The following is a 19,441-nucleotide window of genomic DNA, read 5'->3' as shown; positions in this document are numbered from 1 at the left end:
ACAACCACACTGCTGTACAACAAACCCCAGGTGGAAAATGTGCCTCAAGTGGTCCAAGGGACAGAGGATGAAGGAATTTATCCTCATGTCATCTCCTACTGTCACCGAACTCAGGTCTGGCTGCTCGCTGCTGAGAAATCAACACCCGAGAAGCAGTTGTTGGTAGAGAGGAAAAGTTGCTTTTAATCAGAATGCCGGCAATCTGGGGAGATGGGGGACTCAGTGTCCCCCCAAAACCACCTCCAAAGATTCTGCTCGGCCATAAAAGTTTTTAAGGGGAAACAGGGAAGTAATCTCAGTTAATCATTGAGATAGGGGGTCAGAGTCGTCTCCAACCCGCACCATGTGCAGGCTTGTCGACTTCTTGTGAGTTTTCTTTAGACGCTATCTTGTTCACACAGTTTCCTCGTGGGATTACTGCAGGGGAAGCTGGGGAAGAGATCTGGTCATCTGTTAATTACTTATCCTTCATTTCTACTTCTTTGATCTACAGAAAGAACCAGAAAGTTAGGCAAGGTTTTGTGTGATCAAAGCCTAGAGTCTGTCATACAGAGTGAAGTCAGTCAGAAAGAGAAAAACAAATACCGCATGCTAACACATATACGTATATATGGAATCTAAGGGGGAAAAAAAGGTCATGAAGAACCTAGGGGTAAGATGGGAATAAAGACACAGATCTACTAGAGCATGGACTTGAGGATACGGGGAGGGGGAAAGGTAAGCTGGGACAAAGTGAGAGAGTGGCATGGACATATATACACTACCAAACGTATGGTAGATAGCTAGTGGGAAGCAGCCACATAGCACAGGGAGATCAGCTCGGTGGTTTGTGACCACCTAGAGGGGTGGGATAGGGAGGGAGATGCAAGAGGGAAGAGATATGGGAACATATGTATAACTGATTCACTTGGTTATAAAGCAGAAACTAACATATCATTGTAAAGCAATTATACTCCAATTAAGATGTTAAAAAAAAAATAAGATCTGAAAGGTGTGCTAGGTGACTGGCAAGACAAAAGGGCCTCCTGCAGAGAGCTCTTTCCTGCCAAAAGCTCTTTCCTGCTTACACTACCGCTCACAGTTCTTCCCTCCCTCCCGGTGTATGGCTCGCATTCTCCAGGCCCTTTGGCGGCCACTGGGGAGCCAGCCCCCTTACCCTGGGACGTGGTCGGGAGGGGTCAGTTTCACTTGGGAGCCAGCCATGGCGGAGGCAGAGTAAGCAGCCAGGAGTCTGGTGGCCAGAGGAGCTGCAGAGGCACCCTGAGACCCACATCCCAGTAACAGGGGGATAACAGTGCCTCCCCTAGGGTTGCTGAGAGGACTTGAGATAATGCATGCAAAGCACTTACTAGTGTCTGGCCCCCAGGAGGTGAGCTGGACTGATGGTTGATTTTGCCTGGGGGGGTCCTTGAGGGGAGCTTCACTGAAGGGTGCGGTCCTGGCTGAGCTGTATTAGCCAGGACTCCTTCCGGGGCAAGCTGGCTCAAATGAAGCAAAGGATGTACTGGACCACAGACCTGTGGGACCCAGAGGTGCCTCTGGCTTCAGCACATTTGGACCCAGGGGTGACTCAGTCCCAAAGGAAATGACCCACATTGACCCACAACATGAGCATCAGGAAAACGTTCTCCTTGACCTCCAGGGACCTGACCAGAGAGAAAACTGAATGAATCTCTAGAACAAAGGCAGGTCAGTGGTTGCTTGGGGTCAGGAGAAGTGACCATAAAGGGGAATGAGGGAACTTGAAAGGTTCTACAGCTCGACTGTGGTGGTAGTTACAAGGGTGTACACATTTGAAAAAACTTATGAATTAGACACTTAAAGTGGGTGGATACCTCAAAGTTGATTTCTTAAGTGAGACCAAAGAAGAACATAGCTTTATTAGGACCCTTTCTATGACAGAAATCCAACTCAGGATAGTTTTAGGAAAAAAGAAATGCATTCATTGGCTCATATAATCAGGTTAGTCCAGAGGTGTGGTTAGCTTCAGGCATGGCTGGAGCCAGGGGCTTACTGAGGTCTGGGGACAGCATACTTTCTCTACCACTTGGCTCCGTCCTCAACTGGAGGGCAGGAGTTCCATCAACGTGGCAACTCCCATGAAAAGTGAATGCCTCTTTTCCCCTAGTTGCTGCAAAAGTCCCAAGAGGGAGTCTCAGTGTCCAGCTTGGGACACATGCCTGCCTCTAAAGCCAGTGGATGGGGAGTGGCCCCATGTGAATCCCAAGAGGTGGGGAGAAGTCATCCCCTGAAGGAAAAAAAGAAGAAAGGGCTGTGGACCTTGGGTCGGGAAAGCCGACAGATGGTCATCACATCTCTCCGTACCCAGGGGGCGGTGTTATCACCCATTCCTACCTCCAGACATCTCTGCAGAGGCCAGGCCATCAGGGACATGCCCCAAACTCATTCAAGACCCAAGGCTGCTTTTCTGCGATGTCACAGGCTCTGTGTTGGTTAGATACAATAGCCAAAACAGAAAGCGAGCAACTAATCTCTTCCCCACCAGCCAAGGCAAACAGAAAGCCCTTCCGGCCTGTGCTGGGCTGTCTGTCTGCACCCCAAGGAGGCTGGCGGAGGAGGGAGGAGCTCTGGCCCAGAGGGAACTCCTTGGAACTGATGGCATCTGGACTTGTAAGATGAACCCCAAGGAGGGAAAGGATGACTCCCTGGGCCTTGGCGGGGCCAGACCAGAGAGGCACACAGGGCAAAGGGGCAGGGAGGACAGCTGCTCAGTCCGGAACCACCATCCTAACAGGGTCTGGCCAGGGCAGGAGGGCCAGAGAGAGGACTGAAGAAAAGGTCATCTTTGTAGAGATCACGGACAGAAGACACTATCCAACGTCTGGAGACCTATACTCACTTCCTGAGCAGTGCACTGCAACCAGCATGAAACGAGCATGTTCTCCACGCCAGACATCTCCCCGAGTTCTCTGATGAAGTGGCCTCCTGGAAGGGGAGAGACAGGGAGCCACACCATCCTACCTGTTCAGAATATGCCTAGCAAGTGGACATATTCCTACAGGGCACTACTGTGTCCATTAAACAAACAAGGCAACAGGCTTGGAGGGGAGGGGGCTTTACCCAAGGTCCCGGCTAAGTGGCTACCCCTGACCTGGCTCCTGGGCAAACGCCCACCAACTCCAGGAGCTCAAAGCTCTGCCCTCATCCTGATTGCTCTAGGCTTTCAGTTGAGCTGAGGTTATTTCTGACCCAGGTAAGCAAGGTAGCTTAGAGCCAGCTCCCCAAAGAATATGGGCAAGAGAAGCGTAAGCCTAGGGCCCTCACCCCATCTCCCACCAAGCTGCTGGCTGAGTCTGCCTGCCCAACCGTCCTGTCTTCTGCAAAGCAGGTTAAATGGATGTCATTACCAAGAGCGTGTACTCTGCCGCCAAGAGCTGGTGGGGAGCAAGGCGAGAGCCCAGGCCCAGCAAGGGAAGGTGGTGTGGACGGAGCTCAGGCCCTCCCTGCCAAAGGAAGCCCGTGGGCCAGACCCAGAGCTGCTGGGCCCTGGGAGAGGGGCATTCTCAGCTCCCAGCTCCTGTCTCTGCTGTCATGTCCACGCCCTCCAGCCCTGCGGACCGGCCCAGGAACAGTGACACTTTCTAGAGCCAACAGTGTGCCTGCCTGCTAGTTCCCTGCACTGGCAGCCTGCCCAGGCCCTGGGAGTCCAGCTCTGCAGGAATGAGGGAGGCACCCCCAGCAGGGGTCCTGACCCTGAGGGCCGCCAGCTCGGAGCAGGGCCCTGACGAGCAAAGCCCCATGCGGGCTGTGCCGCTTCCTGGATGCCTCTGTCCAGGCAAGGAGCAGGGACCGCTAGGCCTGTGCCACCCACCAGCTGTGTGACCTGAGCCACACCTCTTGCATGCTCTGCAAAAGGGGCTAAACCCTGCCTAGAGCTGAGATCCTTGGCACAGCAGGCTGATGGGGGCGGGCCGTGGGTCCAGGCTGGCCATGTACATACTCAGCATCAGGGAGACGAAGGGACGATCACCCAGCCTCCCTGTGGGACAGGGGCACCCACCCAGCTCAGGACACTGTGATGACCATATCTTGTTATAACTAAATATGCTAATTATAAATGGCAATTTTAGAAAGAGCACTAGCCTCGGGAGTCAGAAGCTGCAGACCTACACCCCGGCTCTGCTGCATCCTAGACGTGTGTCCTTCAGGAAGCCTCCGGATCTCCTTAGCCTCGGTCCTCCATCTGTAAAATGAGGATCAAAAGGTGACTGAGCAGCAGAGAACATAATGGAAGTGAAAGTCTGCCAGCTGCAGATGGTCCCGTCTCCTCCATCAGGCTCTGAAGGCAGAGCTGGAGGAAATCTCTTCCAGCACTAACTTGTGGGTATGGACCTAGACAGTTCTCTGGCTGCTTAACAGAATCACCTAAGGAACAGAAGAAAAACAAAGGTACCAAGGCCTGGGTCCCTTCCCACACCCAGCAATTCAGATCCAGTTGCTCCTGGGGGTGGGGGGCGGGGGGCACTGAAATTTTTTTATAAGTTTATTTATTTATGGTTGTGTTGTGTCTTCGCTGCCGCACGTGGGCTTTCAGTTGCGGCGAGCGGGGGCTACTGCGTTGTGGTGCTCGGGCTTCTCGTTGCGGTGGCTTCTCTTGTTGTGGAGCACGGGCTCTAGGCGTGTGGGCTTACTTGCTCCGCGGCATGTGGGATTTTCCCAGACCAGGGCTCTAACCCATGTCCCCTGCATTGGCAGGCGGATTTTTAACCACTGCGCCACCAGGGAAGTCCTGAAATTTTTTTTTAACGTTAAGTGATTCTTCCGTGTGCCCAGAGTCAGGAAGCAAAGCAGCAGCCTACTTAGAACACAAGCAGGGCACAGCCCACATTTCTGTGTTGCTGCTGTTGGGCCGAGCAGCTTGTGGGATCTTATTTCCCTGACCAGGGACTGAACCTGTGCCCCCCGCAGAGGAAGCATGGAGTCCTAACCACTGCACCGGCCAGGGAAGTCCCAGAGCCCACATTTCTAGCATCCTCCCCAGCAACTTCGCCAGTCTCGGTTTAGAGACTCAGTGCTGCCCCAATACCTCCCAACGAGCTTGCTAGCTGGAGGTAAGTTTTGGCGCAGCCTGGCTCACTTGGCAAAAAGAAAATCAGAGACTTTCTGCCTCCCAAGGGCCCAGGGCCATCGCTCAGATGGGTTACGAGCTTCACCACTTTTGGAAGCCCCAAATCCTGCTAACTGGGTATGGGTATACATGCAAAGAGAAAAAAAATGCTGGAAGGATCTATTTCATTAGCAGACATGATCTCTAGGTATGGGTGTCTATAAACCTTCTTCATCCTTCTGGATTTCTGAAATGCTCTCCAGTAATCAGTTTTATTTCTTATGCATTATCTTTTTTTTTTTTTTGCAGATGTTTTGGAGGTAAAGAATGAGGAACACACTCAGGAACAAGGAGGTTTGTGGGGATGGAAGAGCAGGGCAGACGGGCCTCAGGGAGGGACAGCTGGTTGGAGGTTAGCAAACGCTTAGCTGTGAGAGAGGATGGGATCTGTTCTATCGCCCGGAGCCCCGCCCACGTTTTACCAAGAAGGAATAAACATCACTCCCCCTGCCCTCATCCCCCCATCCCATCTTGACCTTTACCTTGGAGCCGTCCCTTCCCCTGGGCAGAAGAATGCTGAGCAAACTCAGCCCCTCAAACACTGTCTCTGGGAGCTGGGATGGCGGCACAGTGGGGACCGCAGGAGCCCAAGGAGCAGGGGGCTCGGCTGGCCAAGGAGGGAGGATCGTGGCCGTCAGGGTCCCACCAACGGCCATCTTCTCGCGTGACAAGAGCTTTTGCGTTGGCACCTGGGGGAAACCTTAGAAATACCTCGAGGATGAACTTCCTCTGCTGACTGGGAGGCTGACAGGACCCAGGGTGGACCACGGGAGCAGGTACCGTCCTGCTTACTGCCTGTCCACCTCCCCGTCCTCCCATCCACAGGCTGGCCACCTGCCCAGCCTCTGCCAGAGAGGACGATGTTGTGGGATCTGGTGACATGCGGGATGGTGTTAAGGGGGGCATGTCACCAATTGGTATTTCGGCTTGACAGTCCCCCAGGACCCCCATAAAAGCCTTGGCTCAGCAGAAGTATCTGTGGGTGGGGCACCTGCTGAACATGGTGGAAACCCAGGAGGGGAGAGAGGAGTAGAGACCACCTGGGCGAGAGAAAGCAGGCTCTAGGGTCACAGCTGGGGGGAAGACCTCGATCCCCTGCAGGCGGCTATGCAAAACGGCCAGCTCACTGGGTCTCAGCGCGTGGACCGAGGCTCCTTCCGTTTTAAAACCCAGTGTGGCCCTGGACACAGCTGCCCCCGAAGCTACCCTTCCTTGGGCTGGACATGTGCAGCTGGGCTCTAGGGAACCCTCCCCGCACACAAACCGGGGAGACCCTGCGTTCTCCTGGGCTCCGATCGGCACAGGAATGTCTCGAGGCCTGGGCCTCCCCAAAGAAGAAATTATAAAAGGACATGCAGATCAGTGCACTGACCAACAAAATGTTCTAATAATCAGTACGTTCCCCTTCCCTCTCCTGTCAGGACGATGGGGGAGGACACGCCAGTGGAACCCCAGGTGGCCCTTCCCGTCCCGGAGCAGCTGGCTGGGCTGGGGCCCCTGCCTGATGCACACTGCAAGAACAATAAGGATTTTTAGGGGCATTATGACTGAGTCAGAAAACACAGCTGCCCCTGAAAGTCCCTCATTTTTCTTGCTGTCCTTGAGCACTCTCCAGGTGAGTAAGGAGTCGACCGGCTGGCCCAGGTGAGCCGAGGAGGAGATGGTGGCCCACGGGAAGCCCTGCGGCAGGTGGGGTAGCTGCGGGGTCTCCACGGTGGCATGATTCTCTCCAATGCTCGGCCTGTGGCTGGCTTCCCTGCCCCCCCCCACGCCCCGTACCCCAAGGCACACCCAGGAGTGACCAGCCTCTGTTCCAACTCAGAACCCAGTGCCTTCAGCCCGCAGGGAGCCGGGGGCTAGAATCCTGGTGGAATCCCAAGTGGCGACGGGCCCCAAGAACTAGGCAAAACAGGAAGACCCGGAGGAAGGGCCATCTGGCCCTCGTCCTCACATGCGGGGCGTGGACCCGTCTTGCAGGTACTGAGCTCGAGAGGCTGAGTGACGGTCACAGGACTGTCGTGACGCAGGAATAGTAGAGACTCCCCACCCTCTGCCCGCCAACAGCCTGTCATGGGCAAAGAGCAGTGCGGGCTTCTGGTTTGTCCCGATGGCGTTCAGGTTCAAATCAGCGAGCTGCCCGCTCTGCTGGTAGAGACGGGGGGTCGGGTGAGGGGACGGCCAGAAAGCGGCCAATGAGAAAAAACAGGAGGGGCCGGTGGCTGATTTTTTTTTCTTACAGGAGGAAGAAAGGGGCTCTGGAATCAGAGCTTGGTTTAAGGTCCTCCTTTATGAGGGATCCCTCGTGCCCCCAGACTCAGCTGAGCCTCCAGGGCGGCAGAGGCCCAGCTCCGAGCATCAGGGCCCCCCAGACCAGGAAGGCCCCAGCAGGCCACTCCCACAGACCCTGGGACTCCTCGGAACGCCCCCCCCATCAGCTGGTAACCGTCCCCTGAAGCGAGGCCATCCCACCCAGGCCCCAGCTCAGCTGGAATCTGCCCAGCTGGCTGCTGGGAGCCTACCCCACCCAGCCTGCCACTGCACCCACTCCTCGGGGAGGGGCCTGGTCTCCAGTCCTGCCGTGTGTGCAGGACATGTGGCCTCTCGGGGGACCCCGCTGCAGTGAAAAGCGCATCCCACAGAAGACAGACGTGGTGCCATGACCTGCTTGCTTACTTTGCTTCTCTGTGCCTCCGCTTGCACATCAGTAAATAGGAACAAGCAGCCCCCTTTGCAGGGCGACGTGAGGACTGAAGGAAGCACACAGAGCGGTTGGTCGGCTCCCAACCAAAATGTCTTCCCCTCTCCAAGGAGTTTCCCCCTTGCCCTCAGACCCCAAGAGCTGGGCCAGGCTCCCTGGGAGTCTCCAAGGACTCAGACCATGGAGAATTCTTCCTTCTCAGAGGGCAACTGGGACAGGTGTGAGGGCACAGGCCTTGCTGCTCCCTGGGCACTAACGCTGCACCCTCTCCCCACACCCCCGGGCCCTGCCTTGTTCAGACAAAGAGCACATGTGCCCAGAACCCCGGCTGCCCGACTACAGCCCCCTCAAAGCTATGTCACAGCAGCTGTCACCTTGCTGCAACCTTCTGCCCTAACCAAGATCACGGCCGTGTGCTCCACCAGCAAAACCCAAACTCTCCCCACACACTACGGGCCGAGCCGTCTGAACCATTCAGCAACATGACCGCCTCCTAAGAAGCCCCAGCCCTGGTCTGCACAGCCTCTGCATGAGCGGGTCTCGCTGCCTGGGGTGCTCCAGCCCCAGTGCAGTGGAATAGAGGAGGTGGGGGAGACCCAGTTCACCACCGACTAGCCAAGAGCCTTGGGCAAGCTCCTTAGCCCCTCTGTGCTCCAAGGTCATGGTAACTACCTATTTCATGGGGTTGCTGGGAGGAGTAAATGAGTCCACTCCTGGATAAAGAAGATGTGGCACATATATACAATGGACTATTACTCAGCCACAAAAAGGAACGAAACTGGGTCATTTGTAGAGACGTGGATGGACCTAGAGTCTGTCATACAGAGTGAAGTAAGTCAGAAACAGAAAAACAAATATCGTATATTTACGCATATATGTGGAACCTAGAAAAATGGTACAGATGACTTATTTGCAAAGCAGAAATAGAGACACAGATGTAGAGAACAAATGTATGGATACCCAGGCGGGGGTGTGAATTGGGAGATTGGGATTGACATATATACACTACTACGTATAAAATAGATAACTAATGAGAACCTACTGTATAGCACAGGGAACTCAATGCTCTGTGGTGACCTAAATGGGGAGAAAATCCAAAAAAGAGGGGACATATGGAAAAATAAATGAGCCCATTCCCATAAAGGCTTAGAGCTGTGCCTGGCACCAAGCATTCAATCAGAGTTAGCGATCATTACTTTGCCCTGCTTTGTGTTTCAAGACTCAGCTCACCTTTTCTGGGTGACCCTTCCTGACTGCAGCCCCTCCCTGGGCTGGAGCCCCTTCTTTCTCCCTGCTCCCCCTGACTCCACACTCATCACACTGCTTTATCTATTGGTCACCGGCAGCACGGCCCTGGAACCACCAGCATCACGATCACACGCGCTTATTAACAACGCTGACCCCAGGGCCCCTAGGTCAACCGAGGGGCCCTGGACTCTGCGCTGCTAACAGGCTCCCTGTGTGGTTCACAAGGACACCCAAGCATGAGAAGCAGTGCCTGGCCCCAGAGCTCAGTAACGAGATGAGGTCAGGAAGGCTGCCCCGGGCAGCGGCCAGAGGCTCTCCCATGCCGTGCCAGGTGTGCGACGGGGACCCACCTGAGCCTGGCTCTGACAGCAGAGCTAACCAACCCCAAACACACCAGCCCCTAGAGCTATTCCTTGGGGCCTCCCTAAGCCCTCGCCCTGTGCTGAACACACACTGATGACATTGGGGCTGAGAAGCCACTCAGTCTTCCAAGGAAGCTGCAGAGCAAGGAGGCTCCACTCCAAACTCAGTCCCTAAAATAGCCAGCAACCCACAAAACCATGATGGAAGGAAAAGAAAGGCCGATGACCAGAGACATCAGCCCTCGTTCGGAGTTTGCTTACGAAAGAAAACCATACAGCGGTTCCACCCGGACTAGGGAAGGAGGTGGCTGAGCAGAGGGCAGCAGTCCCAGAATGTCCTGGGGGAGCCCCTGCTACAGAGAAGCAGCTGGACACAGCCAGGGCCTGCAGCAGGGGCTGGCCTGGGGGCCTGCAGAAGCCGGGCTTAGGGATGCTGGTGCTCCCGGCGCTCAGCTTAGGGGCGTGAGCTCTGCAAGGTGCTGCCCTCCTTCCAGCCAGCCCACCGTGGGGTGGAGCCACAGGGCTCGGCTGGATTTGCGCCTCCACCGCAGGGGAAAGCCTTCTTGGACTTGCTGGCCTCATCCACCCTTGCTGGCCGCTCCAGGGCTGGGATGAACACGGCCAGGAGACCTGAAACTCAGCCATCAGAGCCCCTGGGTTTACGTTCACCCATGTCCCTCTGCCAGAAATTCTTTGGCCGAGAACACCTCCTAAACGCTCACGCTCACCCCCCTCAGCTCCCGCCACGCCCCACAAACTCCAGCCCTGCCTGGCCCGACGCTGACAGCCAGCCTGCCCCGAGGTTGGCTCAGCCCCCAAAAAACTCAGCAGTGGGTGAAGGCCCGAGCGATGTGCCTTCGGCAAGGCTAGACCGGAGCCCAAACGCATTCGTCCACACAAACACCCACTCCCACGAACCAGGCCCAGGCCGGTCCAGGGAGGGCAGCCCCTCCCTCTCGGCCATGTGTCCAGAACATGGGAGGAGCTGAGGCCAGGGGTGGGCGCTGCCTTTATCTCTTTAGTAAAGAGACTCCAACTGGGGCAGGGAAACAAGCAGACCAGGCCTGCAGACAGCAGGGCTAACAGAACGGGGAAGGGTCTACATTTAGGATGCGTTTATCTTCCTCATAGGAGTCAGCCAACTGTGGGCCCACAGGCCAGACCCACCCACCTACCATCCTTACAGTTTTATCAGAACACAGGTACTCACCCATTTATGGATTATCTATGGCTGCTTTCACACTCCAACAGCAGAGCAGAAGAGTTGCAACACAGGCCCCACGGCCCTCAAAGGCCAAAATATTTACTCTTTGGCCTTCCCGGACAACGCTGGCTGACCCCTGCTTCTGATCAGTATTCACTCAGCACCTAGGAGGCACCAGGCACCCAGCTGGGTACCGAGGATGCCGCAGTGAGCAAAACTTGGTGAGCCTTCAGGGAGCTCAAGGCCTGGGGAGAGGAGGGCTCTGCAGGCCCTGGGGCCCGGCGTCTCGGTTAGCGGATGCTCCTAATCCAAGGCTGCAACCTCTCACACCCCAAACCTTCAGGCCCTACACGGTTCAGAATGTTTCAGGTAACGTGGTGCACAGGCCACATACTACGCCATAGGGCGACCCCCGGAATTACGCACAGTAATGTCTCTGCAGTGAAAGCCATGAAGATTCACACTCCCCAAGAGAAACATAGACTCTAATAGTCTCAAGTCAGTTCGGGCCAGGATTCCCCAGGAAATTCATTATAAACACAGCTTTTGGTTTTCAGAGTTTTCTGGAGTTCAGAATTTTGGATAAAGGACTTCAGGCTTGGGACTTCCCTGGTGGTCCAGTGGGTAAGACTCCACGCGCCCAATGCAGGGGGCTCAGGTTCGATCCTCGGTCAGGGAACTAGATCCCGCATGCCTGCTGCAACTAAGACCCAGTGCAGCAATCAATCAATCAATCAATCAAATGAGCATGGGCTTGCACCGGCAACTGTTACAAAGTGCAAACACCGGGTCCTGACTTCACTTCTTGGTCTTGGTTGGAGGTCCCTACTCCTGCAGGCTAGCGACCCCCAGGCCACCAGGCACAGAAACCACGCACAAGGCACACAGAAAATACGAACTGAATGAACTCAGATCACCAGAACTTTTTCTCCAAAGAACAGCTACTAACATAACTGCTGAAAAATGTAGGGAAAAAAAAGTAGTATTTAAACCCAAACTTCATCTGCCTGCTCCACTGGCAGGAGCAGAGAGAGGCTGACATAAATGAGGAACTTTTCCGACTCCATCAACTTGGGACAAGGAAAATAAAACTGTTTTCTTGTCACTGTTGCTGCCTGATGGGCAGGCACATTAGGTGTTTCGGGGGCAGCAGGTGAGTGATTGGTAGCCAAAACTGAAAACCAGTGGTTGTTTCCCCTGGTGTACCTCCCTGTGGCCGAAGTTTCATTGGAAATCTAAAATAACTGATCCCATCACAAATTCCTAACAGCTAAGTAGAAAAATGTACTCATTAGAGAATCTGGTTTCAGGTGTTCTACTTATATTCCTTTTGGGGGTCGGGGGGGGAACCGAAAAACAATTTTATGTGTTATAAATATATAACAACAGCACTTTTTCCAAGAAGTCTAACGTATAAGATTGAAAAAAAACTAGACCCCACACCTTGATAGTAGTGACACTGAAAGAATATTTTAATATGCAATATCTATAAATAGACGAACCAGTTCTTCTGCATTAAAGGATGATATCTGAAAAGATATTTATTTCAGCAATAACTTTCATTAGATGCCCTGGAATTACATGGATTTCCCCCCTTTTTAATGCAACACAGTTTTAATGAAAGGTCCTACCCTATTTCTTAATAGAGCACACCTACGAATGGACTCTCAGAAATTTCCTCATCGCCTGAGATTTCTAAACCGCGAATTGGGAAAGAAGTTCTGGACGCCACTGGTGATCTCTACCAACACCCCGGCCCTGGGCAGATTTCTAGGAGGGATTTTTACTCCATGAGTGATTGGGAGACATTCTTAGTGATTGCCTGACCCGAGGTCTGGGGTTAGAAGGTAAGAGGGGATGGTTGCATGGGGAGGGGGCCTGCAGGTGAGAGCACCATCCATATGCAAATGCTTGGAAGATGGTGCCTCCAGGGGCCATGGGCGGGGCCAAGCAAAGCCTTCCAACAAACCGAAAGCCCCCGGGACCTCCAGGACTATATTCAGTCAGGGCTGACTGCCCCAACAGGGGGGCCTTGGGCGAGGCAGAGGACAGCCACCGGCACACCAGCGCCTGCAGCCCTGCCATCGAGGTGGAGACGTGCTGGGACACCACGACTCCCGGTGCAGAGGCCACAGGCATCCTCTCTGGCATTTCCTTCAGCCCTCTGCCGGGCACGTGCCACCCATCTGACTGCCAGATAGGGTCAGCGACAAGGGAGGGACCGTGCTGGGCACGCAGGGCTGTGGCCACATTGGCCAGGCGAGTTAGTTTCACTTTCTGTTTTTTTTTTTTTTTCCCCCTGGGTCGCTTCTCACCCTGATGGGAGAAAATGTCCTTGAAATGCCAAGCAAGAAAAATCCTCAAAAATGTTCCTCATTGTTGTCTTTTTTTCACCCCCACTCTGAGGACACTGTTTCCCTCTGAAGACCGGGTAACAGCCTTTGGTGAAAACCCCAACTATGTAACTTCAGTCCCCGGGGCTGCTGAGCCCTAATATGATTACACATCTAAATGCAATAAATGGGGCAAAGTGGTATTATTTTTCTGGGAAAAACCAACATCATAAAAGGGTCTTTATTGAATCAAGGGCCCGTGAACTGTTCTCTTGCCTAATTATGGCTCCCAAGTGAACTGGGCTGCGTTTCCAGGGAGGACTCCTCATAGCTCCCCGGCCCAAAGGGCAATGGGATATTTGTCACGACTTGTCTAATTACAGCAAAATTCACCGAAAGGACAAAAGGGAGGATGCCAAGGTAGGCTGGCCGCAGCCCCCTCCCTCCCCACCTCGGGCTCTGGAAACAGGGGGAGCTGGTTCTATTTTAAGGAGTGCCCCTCGTGCTCCACCTTCACCCCTTGTGTTCAAAGTCAGGATCCTGGACCCTGCCCATTTCCACTGTCAAGGCTTAAGTGGTTTTCCAGCATCTCAACACTGCCCCCTCTATCCCCGGCTCTACAGAAAAGGCCCATTGTCGAAATGTGATATTTTGCCAGATGTTTTAACATTCAGCGATGTGGCCAAGGTTCGCATGCACCCAGACCTGAGCGACAATGAACGCGTGCTATCACCAGACACGGGAGGAGAGGCAGGGCGGGGGAGAGGGAGAGAGACGCAGCCCAGGGCGGAGGGAGAACCCTCCACACTAACCAGCTGGGAGCAAGTGCTCTGGCTGACTTTTCCCAGATATACAGTGGTCTGGCCAAGCAAGCTGGAGACCAACATTTTGCTTATACGCAAGTCCCGGTTCCAAGTGTCTGTTTAATCGCCCTCTTGGTTCCAAGAGCAAAGACACATTTTTTTTAAAACTTTTTTTTCCCCCAATATTCTTAAGCTCACCGCAGCAAGCTCCATAGGAAGAGATTCAAGAGAACGTTATCTCCCACTAATGGGAGATAGTGGGAGAGTTTCTCCCACTAATAAGTGATGAAATACACCCACCCCTGGAAGAGTCGGTGACTTCGCCCCCCAGCCACCCCTCTTAGGTTGTACCGGGCATACCTCCCCGTAGAAACAGGAACCCCCTCCAGCCCCATCCATATTGCTTTTCTTCCAATGTTTTCTCCCCAGATGTTAAGGCAGCAAGCACGCTCACCAGGCTCAGGGTGTGCGCTTCCTTGACCTCACTGGGCTTTCTTCGCTGGCCCCATAGGCCCTGGAGTGAGCTATGGTGTCGCTTAAGAACAGCTACCATGTACTCCCCCGCCATCCCCCCAAACCACCCGGCGTTTCACACCGGCCTTCTCATGTGACCCCAGTATCACACTACACAGTGGGCATGTATCACCACAGACGGGGAAACGGTCTCAAGAAGGCATGTCACGGGTCCAAGGTCACCCAGCTAGTCCACGGGAGAGCCTGCAAAGCCAACGCCCTTTCCCCAATGCCTGCCTTCAGCCTCCTGGAAAGCCAGGTGCCATCAGCATATAAATAGCAATGCAAGTGACTTGTTTTCAAAAGGGTGCGGGAGGAGGTCTACCTTACGGTGGACAAGGAGACAGAGAACTGAAAAACCAGAATTCAAGCCTCAGTCACCACAAAGCAGCCAGCGTTCTGCCTTGAACCCCACATACCCCAGGGCAGAAATCCAGTGAGAGGAAGCGCATTTCATGAGAATGAACCACCAAGTCCTCACAGACTGATCCAAATTTCCCAGCTGCACATCTCTGAGTCCTTCCCCCACCCCTCCCGCCCCTCCCAACCGCAGGCCTGGGTCCCAGCCCAGGTGCCCTCCTCTGCGCCTCGGGGCTCTGAAACTTAGAAGGACCACAAGGGGTGTGCACGCTATTTGGTCCAGCCGCCCACCTGACAGAGAAGGGGGCTCTCAGGCCCGGAGTGGCAGAGTTGAGATTAAAATCAGGCGATGGTTTGTCTACACAGCACCTCCTTCCCCAGTCCTCCTGCGCAGCAGACACAAGGGGTCTGGCCACAGGGCAATTTCAAAATTCCCCAGAGCGTGCCAGAGGGAGGAGGGAGGGAGGGAGCTGCACAGTGGGTGAGAAGTCACCTGCTCCCACGTCCCAGGAAACCCTGCCCACTGCCCTGGGCTCTAAAGCACTGAAGAGATTATGGTCCATCTCAACCTCTAGTTCGAAATGCAAAATAAAAACATCACTAAGCCATAAAAAAAAAAAGTAGAAGGAAGTCCACCGAAATCCTGATTTTTATTTCCCATGGTGCTTACTCTGCAGATATTACTTTCTGTTAATATCAAAGTATTTCCTTCCCCTCCCCCAGCCCTTCGATTCTGTACCCTGCTTGACTGGTCCCACTAGAGTGCATGTGGCTTGCCAGCTGGGTCGATGAGTGAGCGGGCCAAGAGCAGCTGTGGCAACTCGCCTTTCATGGGGACCTTCCATGAAACGTGGAGGCTTGGGACCTTTTAGGCCGGACGCATGGCAAAGCAGATGTGCGAGGTAGCCACTTCTGTGCACCCAGGGTTCCTTGAAGCAACGGGGCTAATCCAGACCCACCCACCTCCTGTTCCACAGCTCGCTGGCTCCTACCCTACCCGGGAGGCCCTACTGCACCCAGAAGGCCAGGCTTCCTGCTCCTTCGGCCCCAGAGGCAGCTGTGCGACCCTGGGGGAGCCTTTCCCCTCGGAGTCGCAGCCTCAGCTATAACAAGAGGACTCACAATACCCTTCATCTGCACTCAGAGCCGGGGTACAAATCGGAGTGGGCAGCGACGGGCCATGCCCATCTTACCCACTGTGGTAACCCCAGCCTGGCCCGGTCCCTGCCACATGGATGGTGGACAAGAGACTCGGACAGGGGAAGGGGTTCCCAGGCATCATCCCGCTTTAGGATTACAAAGCTTCTGTTCCCAGTGGGTTAAATAACTTGCCCAAGGCCCACCCGTGCTTATTGAAAATAAGAGGGCAGAGGAGATGAGGACAACCAGTTCAAGGTCTACTGGTGTGTGCCAGGCACTGTGCCTGCATTGCTCATTTAAGCCTCACCAAAGCGTTACCAGGGAGGCCTCAGAACCCTTGTCCACAAGGGAAGAAATGGGCACAGAGAAGTTACCTGCCAAAGGCCACCCAGCTGGCAAGTGGCAGCTAGGACTCCAACTTGAACACATCTGGACCCCAAATCCGCCTTTATGGCGCTCACACTGGGCTGCTTCGAGAAAAACCCTTCATGGACCCCAGATGGATCCCCTGTTTCTGAGACAACTCTTCCTCGGACTTGTCCCAGATTAGGAGCGCTGTTCTTTTGTGTAAAAGAACTGAGACAGGCCAAATATTTACCATCCCGCGCAGAGCCCCAAACTGGCCTGACAGCAGAATCAACTCCACACAGGAGTGAAGGCCAAGCTGTCGCTACAGAAAGTGAGGGACAGAATCCTGACCGTTGCTGAGGGTTCAGACAGCTCGGCTTTAGGCAGAGGAACTGCAGGAGACCTGGGGAGGCAGCTCAGAGGCCGTTCCTCCCAACTGCCACCAGAGAAAGCCTGGAGGGATTTCTAAGTAGCAGAATTTCCTGAGTTGCTAGGACTTGGAGTGGAAGGGAGAGGGTCGGCTTCTCCCGGTGCTCCTTTGTCAATGCAATCGTGCTGAACAAAAATTGATCTCTAATCTTTCACAGGTTGGGATATTACTTTTCTAAAAAAAGAAAAGAAAAAAATCGAAATGGGCAAGGTTAATTATTCACCAGGTTGCAATTTACTTAAGAGTTAAGGGAATGCACGTTTCCTCCCAGTAGGTAGGACCATGAGTCCAGCTGGATTTCACAGAGTCTTCCGTGCGTCTCCCTGGGGGTCTGACTAAAACCCTACCCTCCCACCAGCTTCCCACCTTGCATTTAGCTGCTTTCTGAAGATGGCTCCAGGGCAAACAAGTCTGCCATTTAAGCCACTTCCCCCCCCACCCCCCACCCCCGCGAAGCTTCTAGGTACCCAGCTTAGAGGGATGGATTGGGGTTGGGGTGGGTCGGGGGCGGGAGGAGGCATCTGCTCAGGAACTCTGAGGATTCAAAAGGGGCAGCGAAGTCAAAAAGCTCCCAGCTAAAACACAATTCCTAAATACCACAGCCTAAATCACAGCACTGATCAGCTGCTGGAGGCCAGGCCAGCCCACGGCATAGCCGACTCGATTACATCCTGCAAAGGAAAAACCTAACCATTCACTCCCACCCCCACCCAAAGAAATGAAGCCCCGAGGCATTTCCTAAAAATCCCTAAAACCCTGGGCAGCCCCTGAGAACTGGGCACAGCCTGAGGGAAAACTGTCGGCTACCTGGGCCAGGCCAGGGGAGGCCTGGGGCGCTGCCCGGCTCCTTTTCCTTTATTCCCAGTGATTTCTGCCCCTCGTCCCCGTGCCTGTCCCCTCCAGGGTGGTTGCAAAGCTTTTCCGCATCTCACTGCTCCAGACCAGTCCTGCGGATGTTTTATGACCACGCAATATTCTGGAGATTTCCACTTCATTTAATTTAAGGTACTGATCCCCAGGGCCGGGAGAGGCATGGGTTCAAAGGGAGAACTCTGTTTTCCCAACCTGACTCAGTACTCTGAACAGAGCGTTTTCCTTAATTAGGGCAAAGTCTCCAGCTGAAACTCCCACCAGTCCACTCCGAGACGATTATGCCTCAAAACTGACCAAGATGCCTGTACATTTAGATACTTGGCCAAATAAACTCTTCTCTCCCACAGTTCTGACGTCTGCACAGTCCACTGGTTAGAGCCAGCACGACAAAGCTCACACGGAAAAAATGCCGGCCAACTGCAGTTTGGGGCTATGCCCACTCCTGGGCTCACGGGCCCAACTCTGCCTCGGTGATCCCACAGCCCGTGGGGCTCCCCTCCATTCACACCCCCTCATGGCCACCAAAACAGGGACACCGATGTGGTAGGTACCCTGTGAGGTCTCCTCTACACGGACCCGCAGAAGTCGGAGAAGCCTCTAGAAGAAGCTTCCACAACTTCGAGAGAGGTGGGCCAACCTGGCTGGGCTGGTTTCTCCCTCTCCCTCCTCCCTGCTTCTAGAAACCTCTCCTGTTTTCCAAAGCCAGGAAGAAGGGGGCCCAAAGTGCCCTATTTTGTCAACTGGTCCTTCGCACGGTTCAGGTCACCTCACTGCCAAGACAGCCAAAACACAATACAAACAAACAAAAATTAAAAGTTCCAACGCCAGGCAGACCGGAGGTTTCAGGGGTTGGTGTGGGTTTTTTCTTTTGCAGGAGGAAGGTAGAAGCAAAGTTACTGGATAAACGGCTTAAGAAGGGAATCTCAGCATAAAACATTAAGGGGACTCAGGGTGGATCAGCATTCTGCTGCAAATGTCAGGGAACAAAAGGCTAGCCATTAGGAACACACCCACAAAGATGCATCTTTAAAGAAATGGTGGTGGGGCGCAGGGAGAGGGGCAAAACCTCCACATCCCGGCCCACATTCCCAGGGACAACTCTAGACCTCGGGCGGTCCTCACCACCCCCAAGCTCAAGACTGCGGCTCCGGAACGCGCAGCAGGGCAGGGCCTGGTAGACGAATAGGCTCCGCCAGTTAGGAAAAGGGGCTCCGTCTCTCCCTTCCCTCCAGGTCGGCCCCGGCGGGGATCCGGCTCCACCCGGAGAACAAAATCCGCAAGCAGTGACCAACTCGAATTTCCGAGTGCGTTCCCATTGCTCCTGCTAAGCCCAGGGATCCCTCGAACCTCCGCACAGAGTCCGCGGCGAACATGCCTTGCCACCCCATCCCCAGTGTGGACCCCGAGAGGTGCGGCCCGGCCGGGGTCCCTGCCCCGCCTGGGCGCCGACCTCTCGCCCGCCCGGGAGAAAACGGTAAGGGGTGAGGAGAAGCCGTCGGTCCCGGGAGCCGAGAACTGGGACTTTGTAGGCCAGTTGAACCGACATCCTCATCTCGCCCGCAAAGACCCAGCTCTCAGCTCCCGCGCGTCTCGGATTCGGGCTGCGCCCCCGACGGGCTTCCTGGGACGGGATCCGGCTGCCCGCTTTCCAGGCGCTCTGCTCGTCCGAGATTCTAGGTTTTCCCCAAGCGGCGTCCCCCAAAGGCGGCATCCTGCTCGCCCGACCTCGACCCGAGGGCTCCGAGACCAGCCCCCGAAGGGTTACACGACACCTAGCGCGCGGCGGCGTCCGAGCCACCGGGGTGCAGGCCGAGACACTGAGCTGGGGTGGGGGAGGCACGGGAACCTAGCCTTCCCCCATCCTCCAACCCCCGGTCGAGAGCAAGAGTTACACGCCGAGAAACTTCGCCGCGATCCCACGCCGCGCTCGCGAGGCCCAGCTCCGCGCCGCCTGGGTTACCTGCGCTCAGATCCGCCGGGCGCAGGGCCGGCCGGGCCGCT

At 54.7% G+C, this 19,441-nt stretch overlaps 1 long non-coding RNA gene across 2 annotated transcripts; it reads right to left on the bottom strand.

Annotated features, from left to right (window-relative positions):
- Positions 1-168: 168 nt before the first annotated feature.
- Positions 169-2,948, bottom strand: LOC132478937 (uncharacterized). Of its 2 annotated transcripts, none has more exons than XR_009530427.1 (3): positions 2,861-2,948; positions 1,350-1,517; positions 169-487 (listed from the first exon to the last, which is right to left on the bottom strand). It is a non-coding gene; the product is annotated as an uncharacterized LOC132478937 (long non-coding RNA). The 2 variants fall into 2 exon arrangements; XR_009530426.1 differs by having other exon boundaries at positions 1,350-1,646; positions 2,861-2,942.
- Between the last annotated feature and the right edge of the window lie 16,493 nt (positions 2,949-19,441).

This window comes from Mesoplodon densirostris, chromosome 18 (assembly GCF_025265405.1).
Source record: "Mesoplodon densirostris isolate mMesDen1 chromosome 18, mMesDen1 primary haplotype, whole genome shotgun sequence".
In the NCBI taxonomy this organism is placed as follows: Eukaryota; Metazoa; Chordata; class Mammalia; order Artiodactyla; family Ziphiidae; genus Mesoplodon; species Mesoplodon densirostris.
The sequence above is the reverse complement of the archived record's forward strand: the minus strand, read 5'-3'. Positions and strand labels throughout refer to the sequence as shown.